The following is a 22,900-nucleotide window of genomic DNA, read 5'->3' as shown; positions in this document are numbered from 1 at the left end:
ATTATCTCTATAATTTAAGCAATGTAAATATCCAGTATTAATTCTGTTTTCACCTCAAGAGCAAGATTGCTTTACTAAACCCTGGTGCCCTTCCCAAATTAGATAATTACCTCAGTGTTCTATATTTTTTTCTCTTAATTTCTCAGTTTTATCCTATGTACATATATTTAATGAAAATTTATTTTGATTATAGACCTGGGAATCAGTAAAAAAAAAAAAAAAAAAAAAAAAAGCAAACAAAATCTAGATTAAAATCCTACTTCTAACATTCACCATCTGTATGACTATTAGCAAATTCTTTAAACTCTAAGTCTCAGCTTCCTTATCTATAAAATGAGAATAACACTTTCCTCAGAGTTATTGTGAGGCTCCAAATTAAATGTATACAAAATGCTTTGTAATCACTATAGGAAAAAGTTTAAAAATCTGAAATTTTTACCTCATGCACAACAAATTGTCACAAATGAAGAAATATGGAAATAGTTTTTTGTTAGAGGAGTGGGAAAATAGAAGCACTAATACACTATTTCTTGAGCTGTGAATTAGTACAACCATTCTGGAAAGCAATGTGGAATTTTCAAAGAAAGTGGCTAAAATGCCCATGCCCTACTACTGTTAGGCAAAGAAAGTCAAAGACAGAAAGGTCCAATACACAAAAAATATTTAGAACAGCATTTTTGTCTTAAAGAGATGATTGCTGTGTTTCATTCTCCAAATCATTATGATGGGATCAAGGTGGAGTGTGTCTAACTGTGGCTGATCAGACCAATACAAATTCAGAAGTTTCTACCAAAGATTAGGCACAAATAGTCCATATGAACATTTGGAATGGAGATCCTTCTAAATTTATGTATCATACATTCCCTTTGAACTACAATTCTGTTTTGCTCATAGAGCACAGCACTTTCTTTGATAAAGACACACCATGTTAGGTGGTCCTGTGTCAGTGACTCCCATGTCACACAATCATTTCCAAAGTTATTCAAATAGATCTTATGTTCCTTACATCACTTCTTCTGATCTCTCTGTGAATGCTTTGCTTTGTGTGACTTTTCTGTAAGATACTCTTTTAGGCAAACATACCTTTGCCATTCAAACAAGGTAGCCTACCCATCAAAGTTACTCTCTCTCTAGTGGAATTTGAATACTTGGCAATTCATTTCTAGAAAGGATCTCAATGTTTGATGTCTTATCCTGCCTGTCAGATGAGTTTCAGGATTTTCCTAAATGGACCCACACTTAACATCATATGCCAAGATAAGATCAAAATGGGTCCATGATTTAGGCATAAAGAATGAGATCATAAATAGATTAGAAGAACAGAGGATAGTCTACCTCTCAGACTTGTGGAGGAGGAAGGAATTTGTGACCAAAGAAGAACTAGAGATCATTATTGATCATAAAATAGAAAATTTGAATTACATGAAATTAAAAAGCCTTTGTACAAACAAAACTAATGTAAACAAGATTAGAAGGGAAGCAACAAACTGAGGAAACATTTTTACACCAAAGATTCTAATAAAGGCCTCATCTCCAAAATATACAGAGAAGTGACTTTAATTTATAAGAAATCAAGCCATTCTCCAATTGATAAATGGTCAAAGGATATGAACAGACAATTTTCAGATGATGAAATTGAAACTATACCCACTCATATGAAAGAGTGTTCCAAATCACTACTGATAAGAGAAATGCAAATTAAGACAACTCTGAGATATCATTACACACCTGTCAGATTGGCTAAGATGACAGGAAAAAATAATGATGAATGTTGGAGGGGATGTGGGAAAACTAGGACACTGATGCATTGTTGGTGGAGTTGTGAACGAATCCAACCATTCTGGAGAGCAATTTGGAATTATGCCCAAAAAGTTATCAAACTCTGCATACCCTTTGATCCAGCAGTGCTACTACTGGGCTTATATCCCAAAGAAATATTAAAGAAGGGAAAGGGACCTGTATGTGCCAAAATGTTTGTGGCAGCCCTTTTTGTAGTGGCTAGAAACTGGAAAATGAATGGATGCCCTTCAATTGGAAAGTAGTTGGATAAGTTGTGGTATATGAATGTTATGGAATATTACTGTTCTGTAAGAAATGACCAGCAGGATGGATACAGAGAGGCTTGGAGAGACTTACATCAACTGATGATGAGTGAAATGAGCAGAACCAGGAGATCATTATACACTTCAACAACAATACTGTATGAGGATGTATTCTGATAAAAGTGGATATCTTCGACAAAGAGAAGATCTAATTCAGTTCCAATTAATCAATGATGGACAGAATCAGCTACACCCAGAGAAGAAACACTGGGAAATAAGTGTAAACTATTTGCATTTTTCTTTTGTTTTTTTCTCCAGGTTATTTTTACCTTCTGAATCCAATTCTTCTTGTGTAACAAGAAATTCAGTTCTGCACACATATGTTGTATCTAGGATATACTATAACATATTTAACATGTATAAGACTGTCTGCCATCTAGGGGAAGGGGTGGAGGGAAGGAAGGGAAAAGTCGGAACAGAAGTGAGTAAAATGGATAATGTTGTAAAAAAAAATTACCCATGCGTATGTACTGTCAAAAAAAAGTTATGATTATAAAATTTAAAAATTAATTTAATTTAAATTTAAAAAAAAGAATTTTCCTAAAACAATTCAAATGGAAAAAATTATATTTCCTGGAACTGTTTTGGTCAACTTGGTAGGCAGGCTATTCCCTCTTCTCTCCCATACTTTCCTTCAGAGCCTCCCAAACAAACACTGAGCTAACTTTGGCAATGTATGCATGAGCCTCAACATTTATGTTATAAAATATACTACCAAGGTAAGCGAACTTATTCACAGCATTCAAAATTTTTCTATTTGCTATAACTGATGGTTCACTTCACATATGGATTATGTGGTTCTGCCTAGAGGAAAAACTGTTTTCTTGGTGTTAATTGTTAGGCCAAAATTAACACACACGTGGAAGATAATCAATTCAAACTCTCATCCTCAGAGGCTGAAAAGTAAAAAAAAAAAAAAAAAGAAATAGAAATGTAATAAATATCTGTGATATAAGAAGATAAAGGAAATTACTTCAATGTAAGAAATGATAAATATAAGACCACAAAGTCATGAGAAAGTTTATGAGAATTGATATAAGCAAAATTTTCTAATTTTCTAATTTAATATACACAGTAACTTCATTAAAAATAAAAACTTGTTATATACTTATGATGATCAACTCGGCCCCAAAAATGAGATATGAGAGTTCTCCTCGCTGTGATCTTTGTATAGGTGGTGAATAATGGAGGTGGAACAGAGCAATATGTAGAATATTGCTTAATATGTTGGTAGCTTTTACTAAATCTTTTTTTTTTCATTTGTTATAAAGATGACAGTGGGATATATTGGAAAATTAAGGTGATTAAAAAAAATAGAACTCTTTATAAACTTGAATGCACTCAGAATCTAGCACCTAACACATTAACCACAGGGGTATTCTTAAAAGAAAGCTACTCTTTCATTTCATTCATTATTAGCCAGTTAATTTTTGCTGAATAGAATAAGAACACATCTACAAGATATAAGAATTGACTCTCGTGCTAATCATTTCCATTTCTATCCTTCCCAGGAAGCTTTCATGGAAATGCAATCCAATAAATATTTGTTAAATTCCAAATAAGTCCAAAGGCCTAGAGAAATCAGGATGGACTAAGACAGTCATTCCTTGAAGAAGTTAATAGTCTTATAAGGCTAATCTGACTAGACACAAAAATGTCTGATACAAAGAGGATGTTATATAGACAAAACAGAGATGAGGACACAATGAATATTCAAAGGAAAAATGCTCATTTCAAAACAATTAAACAAGTATTAAATGTCCACTAAATTTCAGGCAGTACACTAGGCATTGTAGATAAAAGTGTAAAGAAATAGTTAATCTCTGTACTCAAAGAAATGTTCTTTAATTTTACTAGAGAATAACTATAACTATATACCCATGGAGATAAGAAAATACAAGAGTCCATAGAACAGATAGAACCTGACCAATCCTTAAAGAAAGAGAAGCATTTTAACAAATAAAATAAGAAGCCAGTGAGTTATAGGAATCCAGAATGGTCTATATGCCCAGAGTCAGGAAAGAGTGAAATCAAAATATCCCTAATTGCATAAAATATAGCTATAGTAAGCAGATGGCTCTGATGTCAGAAAATCCTGTCTCTCTTTTCACCCAGATCTGACACATATTGGCCCTGATGCTTGGACAAGACTTTTAACTCTAGGCACTTCTCTAAGGTTATTAGGATGGTGCTGATCTGTCTGGACACAGGATATTTCCTCATTATGAAGTGTACCTTAATCAATGAAATAACAATTTTAATTAAAAAATAAATAAATAAGCAAAAACCCTTGTATATGTAATAAAAACAACATTACTCTTATAATCAGATATCCATACCATAGGGTTTGTGTGTGTGTGTGTGTGTATGTGTGTGTGTGTGTGTGTGTGTGTGTTAAAACCCTGATCAATCATGACATTTTACTCCCCTTTAAAGGCTTTTCACTGAACCTTTAAAATTTTCCTTTTTTAAAGATTGTCATTCAAAATGGGAGATTTTCTTTGGGAGGAGCAAGGACCAGTAGTATTTTTCTTTAAATGCAGAAATATAGACTGAACCTTCCTATCCTTTTGGAAAAGGTAGAAGAACATGGGTATGAGAAATTGAATATATTGCCATAGAACATTGTTACGCTTCTTGGACTTGCTAAACTGTTTTATCTCCTTTGTTACAGGATTTACCTTTTTTGGATAGAGAAGGGAAAGAATATATATTTAGAAATGGAAGGATCTTAGATCTCTGTAAGGGTCCAAAGAAAGGTCAGGCAAGTGCAATTGAGATGTAAGTGGACCAATGGTCTTTAGGATCCCTGGATGTGATTAAGAGTTGAGTTCTTAGGGACTTCCTTCCTGGGTAGGACCTCCACCCATGGCAGGAACCTAGATCTCACTCAAGTCTTGGTCAAGTTCGGGATGTAACTTTCATTGTTGATTGGCTTGTATCTGTGACCTCATTGACCCTATCTAAGCTCTGGATAGGAAGAGCTCTTCCCTTTTCTCTTTCCTTTTTCCCCCTCTGGGACTGGACTGGGAGGTCGCTACTAAGGTATGTGCAGGAGGTCATAGAGTAGATGTGATTTACAGGAATAAAGTTTAAGGTTGTTCATTTAAACTCTCAAGTGCTCTATTGTGCTCAAACTACTTCCATATGAGATAGTAGCCAGAGGAGTCGGAGGACCTTGAGGTGAGATTGATATTATTGATATTATATATTTGCCAGTTTTTCCTCTGATAGGCCTAGGAATAAGGACCGATTAGCATTAGTTAGGGAGTATAAAACCCTAACAGATCTCCAATTTGAAAGTGACCTCAGAAGTCATGAAGTGTGACTTTTTCATTTTACACATGAAGAAACTGACACTTTTATATGTTAAATGACTAGTCTAAGACAGTTTGTACCTCGTATTCAATTATATTTTATACATATATATGCATGTGTATGTGTGTAAATAAGTCCTATCTCTATTTGGCCATTGGACCCAGATGGTTCTGGAGGGGAAATTGAGGCAGGTGATCTTGCACAGCCCTCACTCACTTAAATTCAATTCACTTGTATGTCATGGCATCATCTCTCTATGTCATAGTCCTCTTCAAGAATGAAGGGCAAATAACAACAATATATATGTTTATATATGTGTATATATAGATATAGATATATAAAACCTTGATACCCCTCTACTTCAAAACACTTCAAATTCAGTATCTTAAACATTTCAACTAGAAAAAAAAATGTTTCATTACCTGACACTTCCTTCGTCAGCTTGGTTGTTGTCTTCATTAAGCAGTAGGGATGTTAGGTCGGTCAGGCATATTGCCTAGGTGTCCCTGCTCCTATTGCCCTTGGCTGTGGACAGCTCCTCCACAGTGGAGACCACAGTGTTCAGAACTGTTGGGTTGGAGTCTACAGTGCTGAAGTTGTGCAAGTTGGTAGGTCGCAGGGTAGTTAGCAAAGGACATTGTGGTTGCAGCTTATGGTTTCCAGCTCCCCAAATAGTAATATTGGAAGGGGCATTGAACAAGTAGGGGATGGCTCAGCAGGAGAAGCAGCAGCAGAAGCAAAACTAGTGGCAGCAGGGGAGGCAGCACAAGCAACAGTGATGGGAGCCCATGGCCATTGCATTGATTAGAGTTCTTATTGCTTTCAGAATGTTTTTTGTTGTTGTTGTTGTTGTTATTGTTGTTGTTTTTTATAATATTATTGTATACATTGTTCTGGTTCTGCTCATCTCACTCTACATCAGTTTGTGTACATCTTCCTAGGTTTCTTTGAGGCTGTGGCTGTGGAGGACCCAGGACTCCTGGCAGCCCCAAGCCCTGGGCTGTCAGCCAGAGTCCTGGTGGCAGAGGGCATAAGACCATAGGTTCTGTCTCCATATCCAGCCTTCCCCCACCACTCACTCAGGAAACTCAAACATGGAGATAGTAGAAAGGTAAAAGTTACTCTCAGAAAGTGAGTTGGGTCAAGGAGAGAGGAGCCTCCCAAGCTTATCTGGGCTGGCATGTTTCTTTGAAGCTAGAATCCCCACTTGCCCTTTTGGGCAATTCTTTTGGGGAATTGAGTGGGCAAGGACGATTAAGTTTTAGACTGGAAATGTACTTCTCATAGGAAAAACTTGTGCAATGCTTATTTTTTTTTTGTCACTTGTAGTGCCTTCTGGAACTAACAATCAATACCTAAGTGTCACTGAGGTGGCAATAGGTGGCACAGTGGGTAGCATGCCAGACCTGGAGTCAGAAAGACTAATTTTTCTGAGTTCTAATCCACCCTCAGACACTTATTAGCTGTGTGATGTTGGGCAGTCACATAACCTTGTTTGTCTGTTTTCTCATCTGTAAAATGGGCTGGAAAAGGAAACAGCAAATTATTTGGTGAATCTCTACCAAAAAAAAAAAAAAAAAAAAAACTCCAAATGGGGCCACAAAGTCAGTTACAATTGAAAAATGACTTAACAATAAGAAAAGTTGTATTGTTAGTTATAGGTGTTATCCAGTAAAGCATGCATGAGAGAGAGAATTTGAACTGAGGTTCTCTGATTCTAGCTTCAATATTCTTTCCATTATACAAAATTAAAGCTTAAGAAAAAGTGAGCTAAAATCTTTACAGTAACCTACATACAAGATTAAAGAAAAGGTAACCCATTAATAACTAAAACAATTTTCAAGGTTAAAACACAAAATACTAAAGCACATTGTTGTTGACAGATTCTCCTTTGCCTGGAATTTCTCCCTTTGGTACTTGGAATCTTTAGTTCTCTTCAAGGATATACCGAAGAGTGATCTCATACCTTGTTTTAGGCCTTTTCTAAATCCTTGAATTATTGATGACTTAGCATTGCTCCCAAATTATTTTGTGTTTGTATTATTTAGTCCTTGCACTTACTTATCTAGCTGTTTGTTATATCTTTTTTTCTTACATGATATATGATTCCTATTATTTATTATATCCCTCCCAACCTCAATTATAATACTAAACTTCTTAAGAACAAAAACATTTGTATTTGTCTTTCAATCTCAGGATCTGGCATAGTACCTGGCACATAAACAGTTAAATGCTTGCTAAATTTAATTGAATCATGAAGCTGCATTTTCTGCAGACTAAGAAATGGAAAGGATATGAAGAATAAGATGAACAATTTGGGGAAACTATGTTTAAGAAAAGGTGATGCCTTGAAGCACATCATATAAACTACCACCTCAACTAGCCAGAAATCCCACAGAAAGCAACAAGCCCTCCCATAGTTGGTGAACTAGAAGGAGAAGTTTAATATATTCACTCCAGAAGCATGAGGTTGTCTATTTTAGATCCATATAAATAAAAAAAAATTAAAAGACAATAACCCAAAGTTGTTGGGACCTAAACCCAATAAAAGAAACCCTGTCAGGAGTTAGATATTAAAATTGATTTTCCACCAAAAAAAGTTAAAGTATTGCTTTCTACCTATGCTTTTCAACAAACTCATCTTCATCAATTAATATTATCGAGCAGCCTCCTAGACATTCTGCTAACTTAATCATTTTATATAACAGTGAAAGAACCTACACTGAATTTATTCCCATCTATAGTTTCTTATTGGGACCTCTTTTAGAATCTAGCCTAAGAAGTTATCATAGAAGTGAGTTTCTCTGCATTATGATAAAAATGGCCCCAAAATAAATGAACAAAAAGATCCCTATCTACTTAATATGGGTTGTTATCAATAGAAAAGAATGGCTATCAAGAAGGGGAGCAAATACATGTGTATGCACACAGATGCTACACACTCACACCTACATAGACACATACATATACAAACTTCAGAAAGAATATAATACTCACAAATGACTGTAGGGCTCATTTGAAAGTTTAAAGGCCCTGTGGTTGCTCTGCTGTATTTCCTACTTTTTAGACGATCTTAAACCCATCAGAAAATACCAATGTCTCTCACAGCTCATCACACTCAAGCTGCCTGGGTGAGGTAGAAATAAGAAAGGCTATTGAGCTTGGTCTGCTCATACTAGCAGGCATACTTCACAAAAGCCCAGCACACAGCTGAAAAATGAAATAAAAATGATTTAGGAATCTGTGAGCTGGGTAAAGTCTAATAATACTCCTCTGTCAAGTAATGGCAAGACCAATGCAAACAACATTATTCTCACTGTGTTGGACCATCCTGCTTCCAGGTCAATTCATTTGTCTAAGAAAAGGTACTCATGTGAATACTATTCCTTCTCCACTCTAAATATTGTTTCTCACTGGGGAAAGATTACATCAATGAGCATGGTTCTTAGTTTCTTGAGTGAAAGACAAATATTATATGTAGCAGGGATTGTGATTTTTTTCCTTTGGTGGAGTATAGCAGCAATTGGAGTTCTTTCTGGCCCCTGTCCTTCTGTAACTCTGGATTGTTTTGAGAAGTTATTTCATTACTTTAATTTAAATGACCCCTCCAAGGTATCCACAGAAGAAATCAAATTCATAAGAAATTCATTTTTTTAACATTTTTAGGCACAGGGAAAGTGCTATCATGGTGCACTTTTCAGGAGATATGATTTCATTCTAAATTAATCTAATGTATTAATGACAGAGACTGATTCAAAGATTAAAAATTAAAAAAAAAAAGATTAAAAAAGATGTGGTCTGATTCAGACTACTAAGCTAACTTAAGGATGGAAGGCTATCCAAACACCCATACACACATACCCAAGATCCCCACACTCATACTACATACCCACAGACATACACAAACACACACATACACACACACACACACACACACACACACACACCATTGCAGAAGGGAGAGGATTCAGAGAAGAGACAGCCTTATCTAATCTCATATTTGAACTACTGTGATTCCATAATAAGAAATTCTGAAGTATTTCTCTATTGTGCTAAAAAAAAAAAAAAAAAAAAAAAAAAAGGCAATAATGAATGGGAATCATGGAACTGAAGAAAAGGACAACTTGTTCCATTTGCTTGGGCACAACGTATTTGGGTTGATAGCTAGGAGCCACACATTGCTTCAGAGGAAAAATAGGACCAACTTATTTTTAGGTTACAGTTGATGGCTCTCTAAAAGAACTATGAAAGGGAATGAAGCAATGAATAGTAGATAAAAGCTAATTCCTCAGTCCTAAAATTCTGTTTTCAGTACTTAATCATCCATGGCTTATTATGGGGTAGAGCTGCACAATCTAACTGACAGGCTTGTTACACTTACTTCACTTCTCTCCCAGAGACAGGGAAAACCTAAAGGCATAAGCTTGTTCAGATTCAATCAGTAAAATGACATTACTGTGGGTAGCCATAGTGTGCAACCAGAAAATTGAATGACACAAAGAAATACAGCAAGATGCATGTGTATGTCATCCCATCAAGGTTAAGAAAAAGAACTCAGCATCTACATAGGGTCAGCTGTGTTCTCTTAGAAGTCACTTGAGACAGAGACTGGTAAATTGTTAATTCTCCAAAAGTAGGAGGATCCTGAGACTGCTTTGGATTCACTGCCAACCTTTCTCCACAGAAATCTGCCATCAAAGGGGAAAGAGTCACAAAATGAGCAAAAGGAAAATGTAAAGGGGAAAAAAGACTGAAATTACTTAAGATCTCAGAGGTAGGTTTGTTCATAGATCTTCCTGACGAAGGTATGGTTTTCTTCTCTCTATGACAGAATGGAACATGTCAGAAAAGAGAAAATCAGATTTGGAATTCAGGCTCTAACACTAATAAGTACGGGTCTTTGTATATAGAAGATTCTAAATAGATGTTTTGTTTAACTTAATTGAATCTAATTGTTATTTGGGCCTAGTAATAGAAGATATTTTGTGGATCATCTAATTTAACACCTTCATTCTAAGAAGGAAATTCCCAATGACTAAATTTGCCCATTGAAATACAGTATTCAAATAATTCAGATCCAGGTCCTTTATCATTCTATCATGTCTTCTCCATTTATCTTCAATCTCTGAACCTTGGATTCCTTAGCTGTATTGTGAATGTAGTCTATTACCTATCTTACAGGATCATTGTGACTTAAATGTTTTGGAAAACCAGAGACTATCTAAAAACAACCCAGGTAAAACTATTTCCAAATTAAATAGATTTAGAGACATACCTATAAGAGAATCAATTAGTCAACTGGCACTTATTTTCTATTTTTTGTGTGTCTAAGTCTGTACTAAGACACTCAAGAATATAGTATTAAAAAAAGAAAGAAAAAATGAAAAGAAAAAGGAGGGGGGAGTAAAGAAAAATTAAAGACCTTAGAAAAAAAAGTATAGTATAGAATTCAGGTTAGTTGGAAAGACAAGATGAAGAAAATGACTAGAAAAAAATGAAGCAAAAACTATGTTATAGGATATAGATAATAGCAATAATATCACACAATTAGAAATTAATTAAGAGAACATCTATCCTCACTTGTACTTAAACAAGAAGCCCCCTACCAGCACTGCTGAATAACATTCATTTAAATTCAAACTTGAAGACCACAACTTATGAAGAAATCTCAGTGCTCCTGAGACAATTAGTTTACTCCTGAACTCCTGAACTCTCATTATTAGGCCAATTTTTTTTTTCATTATTCGAAGTCTACCTAGTAATGCTAGTTCTGCCTAGTGAGGCCAAGAAGAATACATTTTCTTTCATGAGATACCTTTAAATTTATAAAAACAATTATCATTTTCTCTAAAAAGTTTTATTTCTCCATATAACTTCTTTCATTCCTTCAATCATTTCTCATATTGTATGATCTACATTTTTTTCTCATTGCCATTTCAATTCATTTCAACAGATATATAATTAATTGTCTATTATGTGTAAGGTATTATGCTAGGCACTAAGATACAAAGATAAAATTGAAAACAGTCCCTTCTTTAGAGGAGCTCACATTTAACAATAATCCTAATTAAAAATTCAAAAATCTGCTGGGAGATAATATCTAAGAATTTTCTTCCAATTTATATAACATATAGATATAGATCTATATCTATAGGCAATACCTAATATAATTACATATAATTGGAGCTTCATCTTGCTCCAGGGAATATATATCAGAATGTAACCTTTAGTATGCTCTACCATGCTTAAAAGATTTTGAATACAATTCTGCCTTCAGAAGTTAGCAAGTTAGCTACTTGATGGATTCTTTAGCTTTGGCAAATCATGAAACAAAAAATAACTGCAAAGCAAATTTTTGCTACTCAACTGCAGAATAATGTAAAAGGGACAGGAGGTATTAAGAAGCGTAGTTTGGTTGTTTTTGTTTTGTTTTTGTTTTTAAGATAGTCTACAAACATAATCAACAATGGTAAGGTGTTGGTGAGGAGCTTGAGAAGACAGAGAAGACATACTACTACAGGAATTGTTTCTATATGTTGATATTCTTGCTTTCAATTAAATCAAAAGACAAAAGGAAAACCAATTACTAAGTTCTCCTCCGAGGGACAAATGAAGGAGTTGATGGAGTTAATTTTATTGTTCATCTAAAACATTATTGTATTGGATTTGCCAATCTCCTATTGCTATAATCAATATAAAAGGGATACACATTTAAAAATATGCATGTCCACCTGGGTTGTCTGGGAGTTCTGGGTGGCAAGACTTGCCATCTATGGCATCTTGCCCACCCTTTCCAAAAGACTATAGTTTGTGCCTTAAGGAAAACAGAAATAGGGACCTGGAAGAGCATTCTTATATCCAGCCTCTAAGACTGGATTGGACTAGAATGATATTCATCATTTCAAATATTTCTAATCAAGGAGTAAAATTATTTTAAATTAATTTTTAATTAAGCATTTAAAGTGATAGCTACTTTGTGTTTCTACTTCAAAAGGAGGTAGCTCTAACATTACACTTAACAGTTTAGTCCCTTTCCCATCAAAAACCAGTTATACAAAAAATCATCACAAACAGCAAATAACAAGAAAACTCACCCAACAAGAAAACAGAAAAAAGTCAGAAAAGTGGTACTGATTAGAATGTATTCCAAAATAAATGTGAATAATCTCTTTGCTGAGAATGAGATGAAATCTTAGTTCAAAATAAGGGGCGGGGAGGGAGGGGTGGGTCCAATCTCACTCCAGGGAATATATTTCAAAGTCCTTTAGAAAGAAATCTGGAAATCAAGCATACTTATTTTGAGGAGCTAGCTTTCCCAACATGTTTTCAATTTTCAAAATCTTTCACCTTTTCTTCCCTTTAGTCCATCAAAAGTAGTTAGAACCACATTTTTCTCTCCCAAGAAACTCTGCAACCAAGTTTGCCTCATAGAGAGCACTGCGTCAGCATTCTCTTTACCAATTAATAGTCATGCCAGCAGCATACAACATGCCTCGGACTTAGCTGGAATCCCAAGTTACATAATCATTTACAAAAGACTGCCATAAAAATAATTGCAGCCTATATACTAACAGCTGTTGCAAAGGATAGAGAGATAGATTTTACAAAGAACTTGGTAAGACTATCCAAATTAAATCAAGATAATACTATCTACCAAGCCTGCTAGTATTATAGTGGATAGAATGTCAAGACTGCAATCAGGAAGACTCATCTTCATGAGTTCAAAGCTGACCTCAGACACTTACTAGTTTTATGACCTCAGGCAAGACACTTAAAACTCTTTGCTTCAGTTTCTTCAACTGTAATAATGAGTTGGAGAAGGAAATGGCAAACCACTCCACTCTATTTGCTAAGAAAATCTCAAATGAGATCATGAAGAGTCAAACATGTCTTAAAACAACTAAACAATAACAATTTTAAAAAACCTAAAATATTTTCAATAATTGAAAGGGAGATGGGGGAAATTTATGAAATATAGTTCAGTTTTAAGAAAAGTGAAAGACTAAATGTTTTCAGACTAAATAAAAGTCTCTTGTGAACATACCATGAATATTTTCTTTAGAAAAGTCAGGATAAGCAAGAAATTGTGAACATCAAATACTACTACTGGGGGGTGGATGGAATTACAGTTCAATGAATAGCAAACACTATGTATTGATTTGGAAGTCATTTCTTAATCAGTTGCATACATATAGTCAGAGCACCAACTCATTAAGGCAACAGTCAAAATATGCCTAAACTTAAAGTGAAGCTAAAATTGATATGACAGGTATGCAATTAAAACAATACAAATAAAACAATTCCATTCTGACCAAATAAATGAGATATTTATATGAAAAAAAAATCAATAGGTGAAGAGACACTAATACTGGTTATCATCTTTTCCAAAGGCAGTTTAATTGATACAACTCAATTATTCCTGAAGAGAACAAAAGAGCCCAGAAATTACCTGGTCATAATAAAAAAAAAAAAAAAAAAAAACAACAAAATTTCAGTAATTTCTTGCTTCAAGGTTTTCAAAGTGCTTTACATACATTACCTTATTTGTTCCTCAAAGTAATACTATGAGGTATTATTTCTGTCTCTATTTTACAGAGAAAACTAAATTTCCTCAAGCAAATTACCCCGATTTAAAAAGCTTTTGATTATCTGAGGTAAAATTTGAACCCAAGGTATTATTAACTCCAAGTTCAATGTTCTTTTCACTAGACCTTGCTAATTCATTAAAAAATAGGATTTTCTTGCCAAAAGAAAGATATAGATGTGAATGGCAAAAAAAAAATTATAATGTAAAACTGGTTGTAAAGTATTATAAAAGTGGAAATTTATAATATTATTACCTTATCTAATAGTAAGATGCAATCAAAAAATATTTACATGAAACTTGGTAAGAGAGCAGCATTTTTTTTAATTTTATTTTTTTTAATTTTATTACTTATTAAAGCTTTTTATTTACAAAACATATGCATGGGTAATTTTTCAACATTGGCCCTTGCAAAACCTTCTGTTCCAAATTTTTCCCTCCTTACCCCCACCTCCTCCCCTACTTGGCAGGTAGTCCAATACATTAAATGTTAAAATATATGTTAAATCCAATATATGTACATATATGTATATATATATATGTATATTTATACAGTTATCTACAGCAAACATTTTTAAAAGATAAGAAAGGTCTGTAAAGATTACATAACTTTTTTCACCATTAATGACAACTAGATACCATATATGGACTTATATCACAATCCCTGCTTTGCTATAGGAAGAGATAGAAGTGGCACTGAAGGGAATAGAGATAGACATTTGGTCTAGAATAAGACAATAAGATACCTTTTATAGGAACAATAAAATTTTTAGGGAAAAGAGGCAGGTATTTTCAAGTTGCCTATTTAAAAAATGACATCAAAGACTTGGAAAAAATTTTGGTCGATATTATTATAAAAATAAATGCTACTACTAATGTATTCAAATTACTAATCCATAAGTTATTTTTCCATTTCTATGTAATTTTTCTTACTCTATTCTGCACTGAGTGTACTTCAAGTATATATATGAAGAGGAAACAGGCAAGCTTTTACATATTGTTTAAAAGTAGATCACATATTTATTGTCATCTAATTGTATAGTGTCTGGGCTGCAATAAAAATTACCAATATGAATTATGTAAAAGAGAAATAGATGACCAAAGAGAGGGACCAGTAAATTAATTATTAGAAGCAGATTTTTAAAACTTGATTCAATTAATGTTTTAAAATAGATTCAGGCCAATTCTAATAGACTTGTGATGGAGAGAGTCATCTGAACCCAGAGAGAGGACTGGGGGGAATGAATATAGATAACAACATAATATTTTCACTCTTTTGGTTGTTGTTTGCTTGCTTGCTTCTTTCTTTCTAATTTTCCCCTCTTTCCTATGCAACATAATAAATGTGGAAATATGTTTAGAAAATGTCCACATTTAACTTACTTTGGACTACTTGCTGTCTAGCAGTAAATAGGAAGAGAAATAGGAAGGGAAGGGGGAAAATTGGAATACAAGGTTGTACAAGAATGAATGTTGAAAATTATCTTTGCATGTATTTTGAAAATTAAAATTTTTAAAAACAAGATATACAACCATTTCCACATCATCATGAGTGCTGTCAAGACTTTTCTTCTCAATAAATAAATAAATAATAATAAAACATAATCTATAACTAAATTAAAATTAATCTATATGATTACATATAGACATATATCTCCATCTATGTGAATATATACATATGTATATATACAAGTGTGTGTGTAGGGAGATGAGGGAGAAATAAAGACAGAGACAGAAAGAGAGTCAGAAACAGAGAGACAGAGACATCAAGCGACAGTCCAGATTCTCCAGTGATAACCACACATCTAAAACATAATGTTTTAGATTTAGAGTAAGTCACTCATCACACTGGGTGGAACCTTGCAAACAAATGTTAAGAAGCCATGTGCAAAGTCACAGAAAATTGGAAGTTATGAATAGATTTTGATCTGTAATGTTACAGAAGTCAGAGAAGATATAGATTCAAATAGTCTCTTACATATCAATCACAACATCTTAGCTAAGTCAATTCATCTCTTAGGATATCTCCTTCCTTACTTATAAAATGGGAGTAATTGTTACATTCTTTTTCTCACACTGTTTTGGAACTCAAATGGAATAAAGCAAATTATCTTACCTCACAATTTAGTACCACTTTATAGTTCACTAGAAGGAGTGAGATCACCATATTGTCAAACTCATAGGTCTAAAGTATAAAGAAAATAAAAGTGGTCTGTGCAGAGAGGGAACATTAGAGGAGGAAAAACTTGATAAGATGAATCATTAAGCATTTCTCCCTGTGCCCTCCAACATAGCTAGTTGTTTATTTGCTCTTTGGAGTCTAGAAGATAGAAAGATAGAACTAAATGATGCTTCCATGTAACAATACTAAATACTTGAAAAGATCTATTATGTACCCTTCTCAGTATTTCTTCCTTCACATTAATTATCTCCAGTTTCTTCTACCTATATTCCTAGGGAATTCATACAGGCTTATAATTAACTACTATTTAGCCCATGAAGCAGATATTAATTTACTAGGGAACATGAATGAACATTTAAAGTCCAAAAGTTTTTTTCTTTTCTTGCACAGCATGACAAATATAGAAATATGTTTAGAAGAACTGCGCATTTTTACTTATATTGGATTGCTTGGGAGAAAAATTTGGAATACAAGTTTTTTGCAAAAGTAAATATTGAAAACTATCTTTGCATGTATTTAGAAAATAAATTCCAGAGAAGTAACCTGACATAATTAAAAATAATAATGAAAGCATTGTTGTAGAAGTCAAAGAAGCATAGATTCAAATCTTTATTCTCTTACATACTAATTTACAGAATCTTAGTGAAGTCAGCTCACTTCTTTGGAAGTCATCTGTAAAATGGGAATAGTTATTCATCTCACAGTGCTTTTGTGGGATTCAAATGAAGTACAGTATCTTGCCTTATAATTTAGTAGTACTTTATAGTTCACAATAGCTTTCCTTGCAACACTTTTATGAAACAGGAACAGTTGATTAAAATTATCACCCCAAAACTGGGACACTGATACATTGTTAGTGGAGTTGTGAAAGAATCCAGCCATTCTGGAGAGCAATTTGGAACTATGCCCAAAAAGTTATCAAACTGTGCATACCCTTTGACCCAGCATTGCTGTTATTGGGATTATACCCCAAAGAAATACTAAAGAGTGGAAAGGGACCTGTATGTGCCAAAATGTTTGTGGCAGCTCTTTTTGTTGTAGCTAGAAACTGGAAGATGAATGGATGTCCATCAATTGGAGAATGATTGGGTAAATTGTGGTATATGAAGGTTATGGAATATTACTGCTCTGTAAGAAATGACCAGCAGGAGGAATACAGAGAGGCTTGGAGAGACTTAAATCAACTGTTGCTGAGTGAAATGAGCAGAACCAGAAGATCACTATACACTTCAACAACAATACTGTATGAGGATGTATTCTGATGGAAGTGGAAATCTTCAACATAAAGAAGATCCAACTCACTTCCAGTTGATCAATGATGGACAGAAACAACTACACCCAGAGAAGGAACACTGGGAAGTGAATGTGAATTGTTAGCACTACTGTCTATCTACCCAGGTTACTTATACCTTCGGAAGCTAATAATTAATGTGCAACAAGAAAATGGTATTTACACACATGTATTGTATCTAGGTTATATTGTAACACATGTAAAATGTATGGGATTACCTGTCATCGGGGGGAGGGAGTGGAGGGAGGGAGGGGATAATTTGGAAAAAATGGATAAAAAAAAATTATCATCCCATTTGCACTTAAGGAAACCAAGGTTCTTGAATATTTCTGATTTTCTGATTTTCCCATGATTATACAGCTAAATGTTGGCAGAGCCTACACTTGAACCGAAATCTCTTGAGTTGAAGTCCATTATTCTGTCTGCTGGTTACACTGAAATTACATCTGAAGCTGATTATGTTCACCAACTATATAGTTAATTTGCTTTTATCAGAAGGAATTATTGAATATTGTTCCCTTTTTGGTAGCTCATGATAAATTACTCATTTATCTCATGAATGATAGTAGTTTCCATTCCTTCTTCAGTCTCACACAAAACATAAACAAAATGTATTCATTCTGCCTTTGATGCCTAGAGACCAATCCAGGGAATAAACACAGTAAAAAACTGTGAAACAATTCATAAAATGTGTTGGAAAAGATTTCAATTAATGTTTACAATTTGCCTTCTGGACACATATTATCCTTTTTTTCTTGGTATAAAAGGCAGCCATAGTATAAAGGAAGGAAACTGACTTTCTAGTCTCAGTTCTGTCATTAATTTGATTATAACCTTGAGAAATCTAATCTCTCTGGATTTTAATTTTCTTATGTATGAAATGATGGACTTAGACTAGATAGCATCTAAGATCTCTTCTAATAAGATTCTATGAAAAACTACGTAGCATAGGCTCTGGCCGTTTTTCCCCCAACTCCATTAGGATTTGCAATTTATGGGCAGTTAGGTGGTACAGTGGCTAGAGCACTAACCCTAAAGTTAGGAGGACCTGAGTTCAAATCTGACTTCAGACACTTAATACTTCCTAGCTGTGTGACCCTGAACAAGTTACTTAACCCCAATTGCCTCAGAAAAAAAAAAAGGAATAGCAATTTGGGTACCAGGCTTTGACTACATTCTTTCCTCTGCTCTGGGATCCAGGGGTAACTCTAAGAGGTTAGGGACTTTTCTAAAACTATAACTCATGAATCTCGATTTGGTATCTTCTCAATTAATCAATTAATAGTTCTGCAATAGTGATTAAAATTCACAAATGGATATTTACAGAGAAGGTATAAAAAGGACTGAAATACAATATCCCCCTAATCTAAAAGGTAAAATATACTTCTGCATCTCTAAAAAGAGTAGACGCAAACCTAAAGTGACTTCTTTCATGAGATATTCCCCCTCTCCCAATCTAGAGAATAAGAGTACTTTCTGGACCTAGAATTCTTTTTTTCTCTTCAAGGTACCTTTCCCCAGATTTACTTCTGAGTGTGATATAGTCAATGGATCTTTTCTTCCCTTGTTCTGTAGGGCTGGATTTTTGCCATGCCTTTATATATAAATATACACACATATACATATATGTTTGTATGTGTATATAGATAGATGGATATTCATGTACATATATACACACATGCTGCTGGTATACACTCTAACAATAATCATTGTGGTAAATATATTCAGTTTTCTTTCAAGAAGAAAAATAAATTCTATTTATGTAATATTTTAAATTTTACAAAATTGTTTCCTCACAATAATTCTGTGTGAAAAGAAGTATGAGTACTCATTCCCTCGTATTGCTTTTTTTTGAGTTATGTATTTATTTTTCTAATAAATTTATTTATTTTAATACATATTGCTTTATGATTCATGTTGGGAGAGAAAAAAATTAGAGCAAAAGAAACCATGGGAGAGATTAAAAAAAAAAAACAAACAGAAAAAAGTGAACATAGCATGTATTGATTTACATACCATCTCCCTAGTTAGTTTTCTGGTTACAGATGGCATTTTCTGTCTTAAGTCTGTTGAGATTGCCTTGGATCACTGAACCACTGAGAAGAACCAAATCTTTCATAGTTGATCATCATGCACTCTTGCTGTTATTATGTACAATGTATTCCTGGTTCTGCTTGTTTCCCTCAGCATCAGTTCATATAAAATTTTTTCAGGCCTTCCTAAAATCAGTTTGTCCATCATTTATCATAGAATAATAATATTCCATTACCTTCATATACCACAACTTGTTTAGCCATTCCCCAATTGATAAGTATCTACAAAAATAACTGCTACAAATATTTTTATACACATGGCTCCTTTTCCCTCTTTTATGATTTCCCTGGGATAAAGATCCAGCAATAGCACTGTTAGGTCAAAGGGTATGCACAATGAATTAAGCCTTGGAACATAGTTCCAAATTGCTGTCCAGAATGGTTAGATCATTTTACAACTCCATCAACAATGAATGTGTTTCAGTTTTCCCATATCCCCGCCAACATTTTTCATTGCCTTTTCCTGTCATCTTATTCAATTTGAGAGGTATGAAGCAGTATGTCAGAGTTGTTTTAATTTGTATTTTTCTAATCAATAGTTAATTAGCATTTTTTTCATATAACTATAGATGGCTTTAATTTCTTCATCTGAAAATTGTCAATTCATATCCTTTGACCATTTATCAATTGGGGAATGACTTGTATTCTTATAAATTTGATACAGTTCTTTATATATTTTAAAAATGAGACCTTTATCAGAAACACTGGCTGTAAGGATTTTTCCCTAGTTTAGTACTTCTATTTTAATTTTATTTCTGTTGGTTTTGTTTGTGCATCAAATTAAATTCTTAGTTTGATCAGATTTGTCCATTTTTTCTTTTATAGTGTTTTCTAGCTCTTTGTTCATAAATTCCTCTTTTCTTCAAAGCAAAGAATTCAAATTCTTCAATTCTTAGATAAATTATCCCCTCTTTTCCTAATTTGTTTAAGGTATCATCCTTTATTCCCAAATCATGTTACCATTACAACCTTATTTTTGTATGTAGTATGAGATGTAGATCTATGCCAAGTTTCTGACATATTTTCCACTTTGTCAAATAGTGAATTCTTATTCCAGAAGCTGGAGTTTGAGAGTACTAGATTACTATAGGGCTTAATGATTGCATCATGTGTATCTAATCTATTCCTCTAATTTACAACTCTATTTCTTAGTCAGTACCAAATGATTTTGATGACTGTTGCTTTATAATGTAGTTTTAGGTTTGTTACTGCTAAGCCACCATCCTTTATATTTTTTTCATTAATTCCCTTGATATTCTTGACTTTTTTGTTCTTCCAGATATTTTTATGGTTCTATAAAATATTTTTTGACAGTTTGATTGGTGTAACACTGAACAAGTAGGCCAATTTAGGCAGAACTGTCATTTTATTATATTACAAAATGTCCATAGAAGAAATCTGAAAAAGTCATATGAATTGGTCTCAAGCCGAAAGAAGTTCTTATAATAGACTTTAAAAGGCAAATAAGTGAGATAGAAGGAAAAATGAGAAAAGAAATGAGAGATATGCAAGAGAGAGTCAACAGTTTGGAAAAGGAAGGAAAACATTTTCTCTGAAGAAAATAACTCCTTTAAAAGTAGAATTAAGTAACTGAAAAAAAAAGATGCAAAAGCTAACTGAAGGAAATCACACATTAAAAAATAGAACATGGCAAATATAAATTAATAATTTTGTGAGGCATCAAGAATTAGTCAAACAAACTAAAAAGAATAAAAAATACAAGGAAATTTGAAATGCCTCATTGGCAAAACAGCCAACCTGGAAAATAGATCCAGGAGTTAATTCAAAAATCATTGGTTTACCTGAAAGCCATGACCAAAAAAGAGCCTGGATAGAATTTTTTTAAGGCATCACTAAGGAAAACTGCCCCAATATTCTATAAAAATAGGGGGAAATATGACAGCTTCCACAATAAAAGATAGGAGGGCCTGGAACACCATATTTTATAAGGCAAAGGACCTAGTGTTACAACCAAGAATTGACTATCCAATGAGGCTCAGCATCATCTTTTGGAAAGGTAACAGAGCTTCAATGAAGTAAGAGGCTTTCAATCATTTCTGTTAAAAAAAAAACAGAACTAAAAAGAAAATTTTATCTACAAAGATAGGACTCAAGAGAAGCATAAAAAGGTAAATGGGGAAAAGTATATATTATTTAAAGGTTAAACTTTTTACATCCCTAGATGGGAAAATTACATCTGTAACTCTTGAAAACTATATCTGTAACTGGAACAAACAGAGGGGGGCATCACATGGATGGATAGTGTGGCTGTGAATGGACTCTGATGTGATGACATAAAAGAAAAAGACATTAAATGGTGAGGAAAAGTCTGTGTTGGAAAAAGGGAAGAGAAGAAATGTTAAGGACCATGCCTAAGTGTGAAGGGGAGGATCTGTTCTCTGGAAATCCCCCATAGCTGTGAATCATAACACACTTGAAAAAATTGAAATCAGCATTTATTAAGACATATTTTGATTGTGAATTGGGAATGAAATAAATTAGAGACAAGAGGGAAGAGGAGAGAAGTCAGAGAATGCAACTGTCTCTCAGTCTCCTTGTATTGTTATCATCCTCTCACATGAAGGGATCTATTCTGCTGGTCAGAATTCGATCCCCAGCAGTTATTAGTAGATGGCTCCCATAACACCCAGCAGCCACTAGCAGGTTGCTCCTATAACATGACGAGATACAAAAGACCTATTACAATTAAGGTAAAGAAGAGAGGGGGGATGAACATTGTCTGAAACTTGATTTTATCAGTTTTGACTCTAAGAGGGAATAAGTTAATCATTTTGTTGAGTATAGAAATTTATCTAACCTTGTAAAGAAGTAGGAGGAGAAAGAAGAAAAGGAAAAGGGAGGGATAGGATAGAAGGAAGAGCAAAAACACTAGGGGAAAAGATAACAGAACAGGGAAGGGTTTGGAATACAAGATATTGAGTGGAGTGGGTTTTTAAAACTCTAGTAAGAGGAGGGGGAGAGATGATAAAAGAAAAGGTAGTGGGTAGGATGGATAAAATAAAACATTACTAAGAGAAAAGGGAAGGGGTGATAGGAGATAAGTAGGTAGGGTGGGTAAAAAAAAAAAAAAAAAAACAAGACTAAGGACATGATAGAAAGAGAAAACAAAAAATATATACAACAGAGAAAATAAATAGAACCGAGCTGATAATCATATAACTGTGAATGTGAATGAGATGAATTTTCCCATAAAATGGAAGCAAATATCAGAGTGAATTTAAAAAACAAAATCCTACAATATGTTGTTTACAAGAAACAGATACAGAGGAAAAACCTGCAGAGTAAATGTAAAAGGCTAAAATAATTTAT

This window comes from Sminthopsis crassicaudata, chromosome 2 (genome assembly GCF_048593235.1).
Source record: "Sminthopsis crassicaudata isolate SCR6 chromosome 2, ASM4859323v1, whole genome shotgun sequence".
Classification (NCBI taxonomy): Eukaryota; Metazoa; Chordata; class Mammalia; order Dasyuromorphia; family Dasyuridae; genus Sminthopsis; species Sminthopsis crassicaudata.
Note: the sequence above shows the minus strand (reverse complement) of the source record.